This window comes from Triplophysa rosa, linkage group LG7 (genome assembly GCF_024868665.1).
Source record: "Triplophysa rosa linkage group LG7, Trosa_1v2, whole genome shotgun sequence".
NCBI classification, from domain to species: domain Eukaryota; kingdom Metazoa; phylum Chordata; class Actinopteri; order Cypriniformes; family Nemacheilidae; genus Triplophysa; species Triplophysa rosa.
The window spans coordinates 9,095,749-9,110,078 of NC_079896.1; the positions used below are offsets into that span (position 1 = coordinate 9,095,749).

The 14,330-nt window shown below is 38.4% G+C and overlaps 1 protein-coding gene across 1 annotated transcript in view; it reads right to left on the reverse strand.

The window, feature by feature from the left end:
- The window catches only part of ror1 (receptor tyrosine kinase-like orphan receptor 1), a 118,014-nt gene that overhangs the window by 103,143 nt on the left and 541 nt on the right, over nucleotides 1–14,330 (reverse strand). The window lies entirely within an intron of this gene.

The following is a 14,330-nucleotide window of genomic DNA, read 5'->3' on the forward strand; positions in this document are numbered from 1 at the left end:
CCAGATCAGTTTCAGACAAAAAATCGAATCCGTTTCTGCATGATTTATTAACTAAGACTCTAATGAGTGATTTCTCTTAATTTACCGGATGGCAAAAAGAGAAACCAAAGGAGGGAGAAGAATCTCGCCATCTGCTAAAAACAACACTTAGGAGTCTAAAGCAGAAACACAGATGGCGCTTCCACAATGCAGAAAGCAAGAATCCATCCCGCAGAGAACTTACAAGCTTGAAAAAAAACATGTAAATCAACCATTTATGATGGTTAGGCTATGTCAAAAAACAGACAGGTGTCAGTAAAGGCAACAGTTTTTCCTTTGAGGTCTCAGACACCCCACTGTCTCTGGGGGTCTTTGGCCCCATGTCCCACCAACACAGTGAATGCAGGGGACACAGCCCTTTGATGCATAGCCATAAAACCTGCTCTCATCTGTCTACAGACTTCCCAGAGCTTCGTGTCTCCTCTTTAGCCCAACCTGTCGTCATGCCCATCAAGCAAAGGCTGGGCCATCCATATTCACATGGCAGCAAAGAAAATGCAGAGTGCCACTGGTTGAGGGTGGGCAGTGCTGCCACATCGTTCTTTGCTTTCTTGTTTGCTTTTATAAATTGAACATTTGATTCCCCGTGCAACCCCTTTACATCTTGCTACTTTTATAACTTCCCGTCTGTACAGTAAACCCTAATTTCTAGCGGTGGCTACTGGTCGATTAGCACACTTTATTAGCAACATATGCTAACGGAAGAGTCTATTGCAATTTATACTTTCGATTTCCATTCTAATGCCAGGCCATTAACAAATACCTTCACCCCCTCCTCTCTCTCTCTCTGCTCTGGTTGTTCCTGGTCACCTCATTCTTTTCCTCTACTTTCCTCAGAACACCCCCTCCAGTCCTTTGTGCCCTTTTTTACCCATTCCGCAAGGTTTGCCTGAGAAACGCAGCTGCCTTCAATGTTGTGCGAATCTCCCTGTTGCTTTTCTTAAACACACTGCTGTAGTGGAAAAACTGAATCCCACGGTTAGAGAGGTGCTGTTAGCGTAGCGCTCGTTTTAATATGTCGATCTGGTACCAGGAGCATGTGGCTTCATTTCAAATACTTGTACTGTGAGGTGTGGAGCAAAATTCGGAGTGAGCGGAAACATGCAGTTGAACCTTCTCTAATGAAGCGTGGCCTCACTGCTGCTTTTTCTGGACTCCGGCGGCTCTAAAAATAGGAAGAAACGTAGCGCAATGGCTTACACATCTGTGAAGCGGTTGTTTAATGCAGATAGTTTACATCATCAGTTAATCAGCGATTGTGTACGTGTTTATGTTACAGCGTTTACGAAAAGGCAATTGAAACTTCTTTTAATGCTAACTTCATGTAGAGATGATTATATAGAATGTGACAGAATAATATAAAATAAAGCTCCTTTATCGCACAGTTATTCTCTTAAGGCTCTCTATGAACGCAAATTAAATTCAGTTTATATTTATTGTTAATAGTTGTTGTCATTTATCAATGTGATTCCCTAATTATTTCTTTACTGCATATTCAAAATGAGTCTTACGTACTTTCCCTTTAAAGCAGTGTGTTGTTTCAACTGGACCAGATGTGGGAAGTAGGGATAGTTCACCCAAAAATGAAAATTCTGTCATCATTTACTCACCCTAAATATTACCTACATATATTTATTTGTTCTGCTAAACACAAAGGAAGATATCTGGAAGAATGTCAGTAACCAAACAGATCTCAACCCCCATTTACTGCCATAGTGGGGAAAATAAATACTATGGGAGTCAGTGGGGGAAGAGATCTGTTTGGTTACTGACATTCTTCCATATATCTTTGCGTTTAGCAGAACAAAGACATTTGCAGGTTTCGAAGAATATGAGGGTGAGTAAATGATGACAAAATTATTTTTTTTGGGTGAACTATACCTTTAAGAATTTTAATACTTAAATACTACAATGTTTGAAGTAAAACAATTTCAGATACTTTAGTATTTCTTTACACAGGAACAGTACTATGCACCAGGAGTTGAAGTGACTGGTAGTGACATCTGGCTATGACATTATTTTGAGAAAATGGTGCTGCTGGTGTGAAATAAGAAAATCCTGCCAACCGTTGACTGCAGGAAAACATTTTAAAACATTTTCAGTAATCTCCACTTTGATAGAAGAAAAGCCTTAAAACACAAACTACAGGGGCTCATTTCCTATTCAGAAACTACGAAGCAGAAGTTTACATGCTTTATGACCCAGACAAAGAGAAAAAATAATAAGCAAGCGTTTAACAGATGCACTCTTACCAGCCAATAAGATCAGAGCATTTTCTAAGTGTCACTATAGCCACTCCTTTCCGGCCACTCGTGCAACATGTATAGATCCATCAAGATTATTGCTATCGCAGAACAAACAACACTTTCTTTGGTTTCCCCTGAAAGTTTGTAATTCATGTCTACATCTGTAGTTCATCATATATTGCTCTTTTGGAGATTAAAGGTAGAGACAATTTATCAGAATGCTGATAAAACAGCACATTTGTCATGTTCTAGTTGTGCTTGTGCTTTGCTTATAACATCAAAGCTTTAAGCTAAACAAATAGTTTGGTTATTAAAAATGTTTTTCTTTAATGTTTTTTTAAACATTTGCAACTGATAGCGGACGGTTCAAAGTTTTTCTTTGCTTTCTCCAAGGTGAATAATCAAGGCTGGAAAGAGCTGTGAAAAATGCTTCGTATACATTATTTTTGGCCTGGCTTCTTCAAGAAGAGGTGAAAATGGCTTTACCTTCCGAGAAATATCTCTTCTCAAGTTTGGCTCGCCACATTTCAGTCTTGTTATCTTAGTCTCTCTTTCTGTGTTCCTACCTCCTGTTAGTTTTGGAAAAGGCTTCAAAATAGGTGTAAATCTAAACTGAGAAACAACACTTTGCATGCTGAGAAATGCAGCGCGGCGCTGGCATCATAATGTATCAATGATTGAACAGTATTTTAGCCCGTATTTAAAAATGGGCGACACACCTCCAAATACAGATGTTAGAGTTGAGCTGACAACCTCTGGCTGAGGGCCACACACTCTTACAGCTTACAGAACCTCCTTGGCCACGTCTCTGGAAAATGGACTATCAACTAGAAGGGGGAATTGTGGGGCAGCAGTGGCCTGTCTAAAGCCCTTGTGACATTACAGCTGGGAATATTTTCCACAGGATGAATGAGGTGCTGGTAGACCAAAAAGTGTGTTGCCTCTCTTCAAGTGAAAAAGAAAGATGCATTTTTATGGAATGTAATTCAGCAAAACTGAGTGAGTGATGTGAAAATGTGTCATAATGGTCATTTTTTTAAATTGAGATTTATATTTATAAGCTGAATAAATAAGCTTTCTATTGTGGTATGGTTTGTTAGGATAGGACAATATTTGGTCGACATACAACCATTTAAACATTTGGAATCTGAGGGTTCAAAAAATCTAAATATTTTGAAAATTGCCTTTAAAGTTGTCCATCAGAGGTGTTGTAGCAGATTTGTTTTAACGCTCTCTATTGGCTTACTGCTGTAATGATGTTGTGGAGAGTAGATAGACCCTAAAGCTGAAATTCTATGCTTTACATAGATACCATACTTGAGTGAGTAATTCCCAAAGAGCGGGCACAAGCGATCGATGTTTGTAGTCGTGTTTCTGGCCATTTTTGTTCACGATTTTGTTGCATCCACTCACAAAAAACGTTTTGACATGTTTAGGAAATTTACAAAATATCAAAAGATCTTTACTTAATATCTTAAGGATTTTTGGCATAAAAGAAAAATAGATCATTTTGACCAATGTATTGTTGTTGGCTATTGTTACAAATATACCATTGCTTCTTATGACTGGTTTTGTGGTCCAATTTGTTTGTCCAATATATTGGTCTCACAAATAAAGTCAAAGTAAAATGATACAAACTATAAACTGTTTTTTTTGTGACAATATTTGCTAATATTTTATTTTAATTCGGCCATTCTGTAAATTTTCCTACATAAACTGAGATCCTGGCAAATAGTTTAGAAATAAATGCTTGTTTTCACTGCAACATTCAGCAGAATACACTTAGGCCCGGTTTCACAGACAAGGTTTAAGGCTAGTCCCAGACTAAAATGAATGTGTGACCTGTCTTAACTGAATATAACTTGCCCATAAATATCTTAAAATATAGCATTGCCATTGTTTTGTCTCGAGATGCACACCAGTAGTGTATTCTTCTAAGGCATTTTTATAAAAGCGACATAAATATCTTAATTCAACTAAGGCATAGTCCTGGCTTAAGCTAATCCTTGTCTGTGAAACCAGGCCTTAAAGAATGAAAAATAAAGACTTAAGAGTAATCTGTCATGTGGAGTACAAATAAGGTGTTTACTTAAACACCAATGACCGTAAAACTCATCTTCAAGCTGAGCACTATTGACTCGCAGTCATTTTGTTATTGCACATATCTCAGCACTCCATGAAACCGCTGCTAATTGCTTTCATATTACCAAGCACGCAGTCAATCTTGGGGTCTGTCCAAGACCACCTTCAAGCCGTACAACACTGTGAGCCATGCAACTTCCACCTTAAAAAGAGAAAGCAAAAAGAAAGAGAAACAACAAGCCTATTCTTGGTTCATGTGTTTTTAAGAGGAATACAATAATAGAGTCAGACGCAAAGTGTTGACAGCACTAAAAATTGATAGGGTACTTTATAGCCTTTTGAGAATGGATTAATGTTATAATCCTGGTGAAAGATTCAGTGACCTGCCTCAAGTGTAATATACACTACTGGATCAAAACCCAGCAAAGTATTTTCCTTCCTCTATGAACCTGAGAGGTGCGGTGTCCGCAGACAGCTATTTTCGGTCAATAAGAGGAAGAGAAATAATATTCGAACTAATCGTTTCATGATGTTATGTAATGCATACTCAAAATATAGTATTTACAAAAACTTTTACAGCTAAATGAATTCATTCATTGCAGGTCAACAATGATCTATTAACATAGAAAATGCAAACCTGAAATTAAAATATCAAACAATTAAAACATCACCCATAGATTTTTCCCACTGGCTAGCTGAAGTCAAGCAATAACAATGGACTTACCAGGCTCAGTGTTTAGAGGTTCACAGCAGTAATGAATCAAACTAAACGTTCCTCCCATTTGAAATCAGCAGTCTGGCAGTTCATGTCAGGAATAATAACTCAAAATGTCGGTAATAGGCCCGTTCACCCCGTACAGTGAAGCCCATGCCAGGCCACCGGTCTTACTGAAGTGTTACACATATAATTACACAACACAGCAGCATGCACAAACAAACCTTTGTTTCTCTGCCCAATTTCAATAAATGACTTCAGCACTATTGAATGTGAAATGATTGTGCAAAATAACCCAAGTTGGCATGCCCGTTTGTGAAATCGTTGGGTTTGGTGGAATGCTACATCTAACTTCAAAGTCAAAATATAAAACGAAAGAATTTCAGATACTAATGTGAAGCTTATAATGTTTAAAGCAAGCCCTAAATGTAATGCACAATAAACTGCACAAATAACAGCGACGTTCACATTTCTGGACATCAGTGTTATTTGCACTGCCATTGCAGGCCTTTCAGTTTTTCAGTCAGTCAATCCTCTTCACTTGACCTTTCCTCTGTTGTGTTGACTCGTCTGCCTTATCATTCACGTAAATCACTAAGTGTGGCTGTATATCTAAAGCTCAACTCAAACTCCTGCTGGCTCTCTCACTTTGTATTCTTTCCCGTTCAAAAGTTTCAGTAGTGACATGACATCTATATATCCAGACGAATTAGTCAGACAGTTTTGGCCACTTTGAGATTATAAGCAAATAGCCATGCCCACTTGAAAAAGGTGTTAGTTCTTCTTGCATCAATTCCAAAATCTCCAATGCATAATGCTCATTGTCTAGTTACATTTACGCAGTTAACACGTGCTTTATCCAAAAGTGACTTACAGTGGAATCAAGCTCCTGTTTATGTTTAATTTTGGTAGATTTGCATGCTGCTCACTTGCTATTAGGTCTTATTATTTGTTTATAGTAGGGCAAATTATTTTGGCCAATATTATAAAATCAAATATTATTAAGAATTTTAAAACAACTTAACTTGAAAACAAATGTAATAATAGCTTTCCTGTAGCTCAGTGGTAAGAGTATTGCTTTAACAACGCAAAGTTGTGGGTTCGATCCCAGGGGATTGCACATACCTATGTATAAATGTATAGGATAATGCAATGTAAGTCGCTTTGGATAAAAGCATCTGCCAAATGCATAAATGTAGTTTTACGATTTTCATGATTATCAAGTCAAAATTAACAATTAAGATGAATTATGAATGATTGCACAACTAGTTTACCATACAGTAAAACAATCTGTGGATTCTGATCTGCAGCCAGTTGAAATCAATGCAACAGAGTTTACTCGAGCTAAAATAGATCCCATGTTTAATTGAACATGAATGGTTGTAAGGGATACATGGCTAAGGGTTCACGGCGTATGAAAATATGCGTTTCTAAAATCCATCCATCCCTCGCAGGCTCGATTCATTTGCTTCAAATTAAATCTGTCTACCCTGCAAAGTCCCATTTCACAGAACAATGGGGCTCTAAAAAACCTGAGGGGAAATTAAATAACTGTTAACCTGGAAACTGAAAGAACCAGTTCAAACAGGTAAACTTAATTTCCCCCTCAACACTACTTACTTCAGATTTCGATTTACCCAGGAAAGATTCCACAGGGACTGTAGAAGGCATTCCTGCTGAATAACATTTCCAATCTTGATGAGATTCCCCGCCGCCACAGGCAAACACACAACACAACCCGTGCTGTATTTCATGAACATGAAGGTATGTGAGCTACACTGTACTGCAGTTGGTGAGGAACTATGGTCAGTGCTTCTTCTTGTTAAAGAAACAACAACACAATAGGTCATTTTTTCTGCAGATTCATCATGTTTGCTGATGATATTGGTAGACGGGTTCATATCAGCGCTGCTGGGTCCGTCTATAAGATCAGTTGAAGTTCAAGACTTGCTCTGTTTGCTCATACTGTAGCTGGGCAGAGGTCTCACAAGCCTCTGTGGCCTGTTTGGCCACCAATCACAAAAGCATTAGTGAAATGAAGCTTTTTATTTCAGGATTCCATGGTCGGTGTGGCTCGGGTAAGTCATTTCGACTGTGCCACCTGCAGAGTAACAGAGCTTGTCTGCATAAATGAGGGAGAGGGAATGAGAGGGCAACTGAAACCAGATATAGAAAAAAGACAGAACTGAGAAAACAAAACAAAGCCAATGGAACCAATGCTTTTAGAACAGGAAATGACAAAGTAAATAAGCACACTAGTAAATAGTGCACTGTTGTTCTTGTTGTTTTTTAGCCAATGTCGGCCCAGTTTCTACATAGTTGTTGTATGTAATGTTGCATTTTGTTCCTGAATGAAGTATCAAAGCAAACATTGGCTTTTGTTAAATTGTGAGCTACTGTCTGTCCAGAAAGGTCAGCCTAAACAAACAGATTAAAGGTTCTTTGCTCACCTGGGGCTTGTGCGTAATGGTCTGTTAAATGCAAGATGCCTCACTGTAGGTATTCTAATCTTCTAACAGTTTCAAACACACTTTACTTACAGAACCACTAAAGTGATGTCTTTCTCTCTCTCAAAAAACCAACAACCACACAAACTACTGAACTTTCCTTTTCACTTACAATTAAATGTGCATACTATTTCTTGACATTGCTTTCTAAATCCAGAAGCAATGTAACATTGAGCTTTATTCCGGCTGAAATCAGCTTGTTAAACCAAATCACTTCAACAAAGCTAAGGATTAAAGTCTTGAGCACTTGTTCCCCACAGAACACAACCGGATTTAGGCTTCTAAAGCTACTTAAAATAATTATCAAACAACAAAGACAAAACTTATTTCTCCAACCGAGCAGTTGAAGTTCAATGGGTCACAAAACTCACGGTTCAAATCATGTAAGGATTTTGAGTCACGGATCGGCTTTATTTTTCGTATCAGCAAATGTAAATGCTCATCATAGTATTATTGAATTATTAAAATGAGAAGTTTAGAGAATGTCATAAAAATACATCGACAGATTCATTTCTGACAGAGAATCTTGTTTCTAAAACTCTTATTTATTTTCTAGACTATATCATATGTATGCATTATTTTACAAATTGACATTTATAGAGGGCATTCCATTGACATTACTTTCCCACGTGAACACCGTGGGACACGCCCCCTTGTCTGCCAGGACACGTTCCCTTGAGTGGTAATACACTCGGCAAAATGGCTGCTTTTAATAGGAGAAACAAAGAAACCGGGACTAAAACACACAATTATTTGCTGAAATTAAAAGCAGTTGGACTCGACGGTGATCCTTACGACTTTGGACACTGATATGTTGCGCGGAATTGCGTTTCCTGATATTGTAAGCAGCCATTTTGCCGAGTGTTTTGCCACTCAAGGGAACGTGTTTTGGCGTGTTCACGTGGGAAAGTGACGTCACGTGCATACCCTCTATAATCGTGCCCTGTTATTTACATCATAGCAAGAACGCCTCCGGGCAGCTATCTAAAATTGCTGGGAAAAATAAAATAACATACTTCCTATCAATAATTAAACCTGACATGCACTGTACCATAACTTTGGTTTGCTACGCTTAAATTGCGCTAAAATCACTTTTTTCGAGTGGCCATATTGAGCGTTGCATTCCTCCCCATTCATTGTAATGGCAGTGGCTAGTGGTGGCACGAGATCCGATGTGTCGGATTTGCGACCATTTTAGTCACATATGCTGCCTAAATTGAACCTGTGCCACCTCAAAATATATTTTGGAGCATTTGTGGGAGTGCACATTTTGTTGTGGTGCAACCTGTTCCCATTACTGTACAGAACACGCAAATAACTGCACAGTGTATGTGCGTGCTGTGAGCTACAGTGACTGGTCCTACCATAGACAACATGATTTTCCATCCCATTTCTCTGAAGGCTGTGAGGGTTCAGTCAGTGGAGGAAGGAGGATTGACAGTGTGATATGATCGCCACCTCTGCTAACACCAGCACTATGCAAAGGCATATAGAGAAAACAACCACAGCTCTATACTAAAAGCTTCGCCTGTTAAGAAAACAAAGCATACATTTTGTGCAATTACTGCCTGTCATTTAAGTTTGTGACAAAACATTTGGCAGTGTTTACATATTGTTTATCACTGTTTATTATAATTCATTAAAATAGAAGTTTAATGTGTTTCATAAAGTACAAGTTGCTTTTATAAAGCCTACATTTTTTGCATGTTGTGTTAAGGTGAACAAAAGACGTAAATTTTCCCCTATATATTTCATTATTGAGGATTTCTTTAAAAAAAGTCTAAAAATCTCGTCTCGTGAACCCAGTCTCGTGTCTCGTTACACCGCAGCAGCACATCTTGTTCATATCTATTACCTTTGACCATACTCGCCGAGATACTAGAGAGATTTCACATGCATTACAACGATAGAGAGGGGTCCGTACAAATCATGAATCAACTAAAACTAAAAACATTTAGCCATGTGTGAATATTTGTTCACCATAAACAATGATGCTAAAGTACAAACTGCAACGAGAAAGCTACTGTAACATTGCTTGGTGTCTACAAGTTATCATTAAAAATGTAATTTCTGAAGATTTAGACTTAATTAGAAATATTTAGACAAATATTTTACTCTTCACTGGGGTATATAGAGACCCAGCTGGACCAGGAACTTCCACAACACTACAATGTCAACACTCATTTGCTAAAGAAAGAACAGTTTCGCCTGCAGTTGTGTCTCAAAACATCAACTTGACTGCAATTCTGAGAAATATTTAATATCCTGATGTCAAGGTGAGGTAAGAGTGAAAAACTTGGAAGGACTTAAGTGTCAAAATGTATTTCCTTCACGCTTTGCTCCTTTTATTAGAACAGCTTGAGTAAACATCAAAAATGCTGCCAGGGCTTAGCTGTCTATGACAATATGTCAAAAAACCCCTGTCAGGATTTCAGTTAAAGACCAGTCAGGTGCCAAGGAGCTCAAGACTGGCAGCCTGAAAAACACAAACGAATTGATCCAAAACTTGTTTACAGTAAAACTCCACAGAAAAAAATAGAATTCTGTTCAAAAGGTTTAATCCGCTATTCGCATGTGGGTGTCTGATCTAACAGCATTTTCAACACTTAGGTGGTGTTTACATCAGCCCGTTGTCGTACAAAAATGGCGTTTTAAAGCAAAAACGATCCTTGTTTATACTGCTGTTACCACACGCGTTTTTAGAAAAAATCTGCGTTTACACTACACTACCGAAAACGCATGTCACGTGACCATTCAGACACGCTGGGAATGCGCACATAAATGTAAACAGTTGTATGGGCATACATAACGTTACTGTAAGTTGGTTATTGATGACAGTTGGTTACTAGTCCCAGACCGACCGACCAGTACAAAATGAACATGATGGCGAGGAAAAGCAAGGACGTCTTCGTGTGGATAACGTTATGAGGTAATCCATGTTATTAGGCTTGTTTGATTTCATTCGGCGCCACGCAGATCGATCGACAGATGACATCGCAGTTCTGAGAGCACGATTTAAAAGCATACGGCTCTCGATTCTCTTGTGCGTTGCTGTAATTGTCACCATGTCGATCCGTGTACGCAGCGCAGCTTGAAGTTAAACAAGCCTGTTGTTTACACGGTCCTTGCGAGGTTGGTCATTGTCGCCTTCAGGTAGCGTAATAGCTCATATGACAGAGGTTTAACGAATCAGGGAAGCAAACGCGGGCTGCACGATAATTTATCGCGATACCACTAAATCCTATTGAAATCACGCAAGCTGCGATATGCAATGAGTCGGGGGTTTTTTTCATGCGTAGCTTGTCCGTGAAGCACGGCTCTGGGATCAGTAGGAAATGCTGCTCGATCTAAAAACAGTGCGAGTTTGAGTCGCTTATAATGTGCATTTGAAAAAGCAACACCCGTCAAACATGATCATTATAAATATATTTTATTATCATAAAAATACCTGATGAGGCTTGAGTAACAGTGATAAAAAGATGTCCATAGGCATTTCCTAGTAGATTCTAGAACGTGTTATGGTCTTCTTCTGCAGTGCTTTGCTTATTTGGTGTTTCCGCACGAGAGCGCCCTCTGGCTTTCGGATGCAGCAACATTTTCCCGTACTTCACTCAAAAGCTGTGTATAAATCACGTGATATTTATCGTCGGTTTATCGCGACAGCCCTACAGACGACCCAATCAGAATGCGAATGCGGGCAACCACACCTGTGTATTCTAAAGTCTCCATTTTCGTCCGTTTACACAGAAACGCAACCCCGGAGTTTTCAAACTAAAACGGGGTCCGCAGCATTTCCAAAAGTCTCCGTTTTCGGGGGTCGGAAACTCCGGAGTAGTGTAAACACCAGGCGTAACACGTAGCAAGAGTTATGCGTTTTTAAATGAAAACGCAGTAGCATAAATGCCGCCTTAATAGATGTTTTCCAAAACAAGACAAGCCTAGTAACACCCACTTCCATCACTCAATGTGTGACTGCAATTTCAGAGCTAGATATGGACGACTGGGGCACATTATTTTGGCAAAAGAAATGTTCCAAGACTGACAGCGAGACCGAATTATGAATGTACAAAGCTCTCCTCAGAGATAGAAACCTGAAGCTGTCAAGACCGGCGCTGTGCGAATGAAAAGGGAGAAACATCCCAGATGACTGATACTTTGCACATATATTTTCATTTTAAAGCAAATATCAATCTCGGAGTGAAAAAGGTAGTAAAGTCGAGGTATTTATGAGCTCACAGGGAGTGTGGCAGGTACAAAGGCCCGACTGTGGGCTGCGAGAAATTTGCCAGTCTTTATGCATTGAGGGTTACTCGACTTTTAATACAACGTAAACAGGATTTAGAGCTTTACTTTCTGACACATTTACAGCTAAAATTAAAAAGCTATGTTTCATCATGCTTTCTAAAATGTGAAACGTAGCATATCCTGGCACATTATGTCGGGCGGGCGAGGGGAAAGATATTATTTGATAAGAGCTGGCAGACGTCTGATAATCGTGGCAGCTCATTTCCTATTATATTCATTGCAGACCTTTTGGCCTGTGATGTATATTACCGTCAGCATTTTCCAGACTGGAGGCGGAAAGATGGGTAGGACTTATCTAAATGTATTCCATAGGCAATGTGCTGTCACCAATCATTAGAATTAAGATGCAAAATAGAGACAAAATAAATAGCAGATTTTGCCAAAAGGCATAACATGCACAGAATCTGAAAAAATAATAATTTTTGAAATATGTTTCATTTTTGGACTTTGGAAACTGAATCCAAATGAACTGAACATCACAATAATGTCTCTAAAGCTTGATAATGAAACTGAACGGCAATAACTCTGCCACTTTCTACAACACAAACTCAAATAGAGCGGCACGAGAAAGAGTTTATAGCACACCATCACTAAAGACAAGTGAAAATACACAGATCACTGACTGAGCTTACATCCAAGACCTAAACATCCAGCATGACAGAAAACCTACAAATAGAACTAACACAGCAATTCATCAAAGTGTTAAAAACTCCTAACAGACTATAGAGTCGCCCCCACGTTCTGTTTATTAAACAAGACAAGCCAGGATTTTCCATCCAGACAACATTCAGCATTCAGTAATAAAAGTTTTGACACCTCAGTCATATAGAAATATAGCGAAGAGAAATGTACAACTCATGATATAATATACAAAGGCATGCTACATTAAACACAGAAGTTGTATAAAGTCATACTAGGAAAATGTCTGGCTCACAAGCATTACGTCGCTTTCACAAAGTTAGAGCATGTGGTTGAACGGGCATTCCTTCGACATCTCTGAAGGTTTTTTAAAAGATGGGAACCTTGATGCTTTAGTAACTGTACTGCACTTAAAAACCAGTTTGAACCTATAAGAAGTTTTAGGACTCTGGGACAAATCCTTCCTGTTTTGAGGGTATAATGCCTTTTGTGTCAACATTCTGCTTGGCAGAATAGTGCACTGATAGAGTTCCCCAGTGATTTATAATTTACTGACTATTAACCAAAGGCTGGATCACAGAAGTCGTCTGTTTCCATTTTGCCCGCGCTGCTCTCGAAACTATGACATAAATAGATATATATGTTGCAAAGACTCCATAAAATGGCATCTGAAAATGTTTATTTTTTTATTGTGACAAAATCTCTAGGGATACTTTCTTCAACAGATGGAAAAATACTGTTGCATTTATACAGACAAGTTGCAGTAAACCACATATTGACAAAAAAAATCAATCGGCCAAGGTGACAAACTATATTTATGGCAACACTTAAATGGAGTCTTCTTTTAAGGAAACTAAAGAGAAATCTAGATAACAGGACTAGTGGTCCAATTGTGATCTCTGTAGGGATGGGACAGTTGCAAGGTATACCGTGGTATATTGTGTTTTGAAGGTGTTGATGTGTCACGGTTTCGAAACGGAGCCATTTAATATAATACTTTTTAGAATTTTAGTTAAAAAATGGTTAAGTTTTGAAACCGCGACACCTTAAAGCATCGAAGCCGTGATATACATTGAAACCGTCCCATGCCTAGATCTCTGTCTCTCAGTTTAAATATTAAATGAGAAGAAACACTTAAAAAGCTAAACTTTTATGATATTTATCTGTTTATTTACGAAATTCATACAATACATAGCTGTGATGATAGCTATCTGAAATAGTATATTTAATAAACAATACATTAAATAACATATAAACACAAGTGTATTTTGTTCCAATTAATAACAAATCTCCTCCATCATTATAACTTAAAATCTAACACAATTAGGTTACTTTGTTTTATTTTATCTTCGAGTCACTGTGCATGATTCATTTCGGAAAAAAACACTTTGGCCTAAATGTACTGTTTACGTAGTTTTTTTTTGGAACTCATTGCAATTGTCATTAATACAAAATGAATAACCTTCCCATACAATATGTCAACATGTTATCCAAACCTACATGCCTGCGTTCTTTCGTCTATGCTATTTCTTCTCAAATGTCTCATCCTCGTTCTTGTTGAGGTAAGGGAAATAATAAAATCTTCATGGAAGTTAATGTAGCCTTTCAACTAAGCCCTTGGCTCTTAATAATTGCATGCTATCTTATGTCAAAGTGCTATTCGAAGGCAAATGAAGCACTTCGGCCCATACAAAGAAACTCCAGCTGAGAGCTCAGAGATCGTCACTCGCTCGATCAGTCCACTTAAACGTCTCTATTGTCATTCCAATTGCACAAAACCTCTTGTGTTTAGATAGC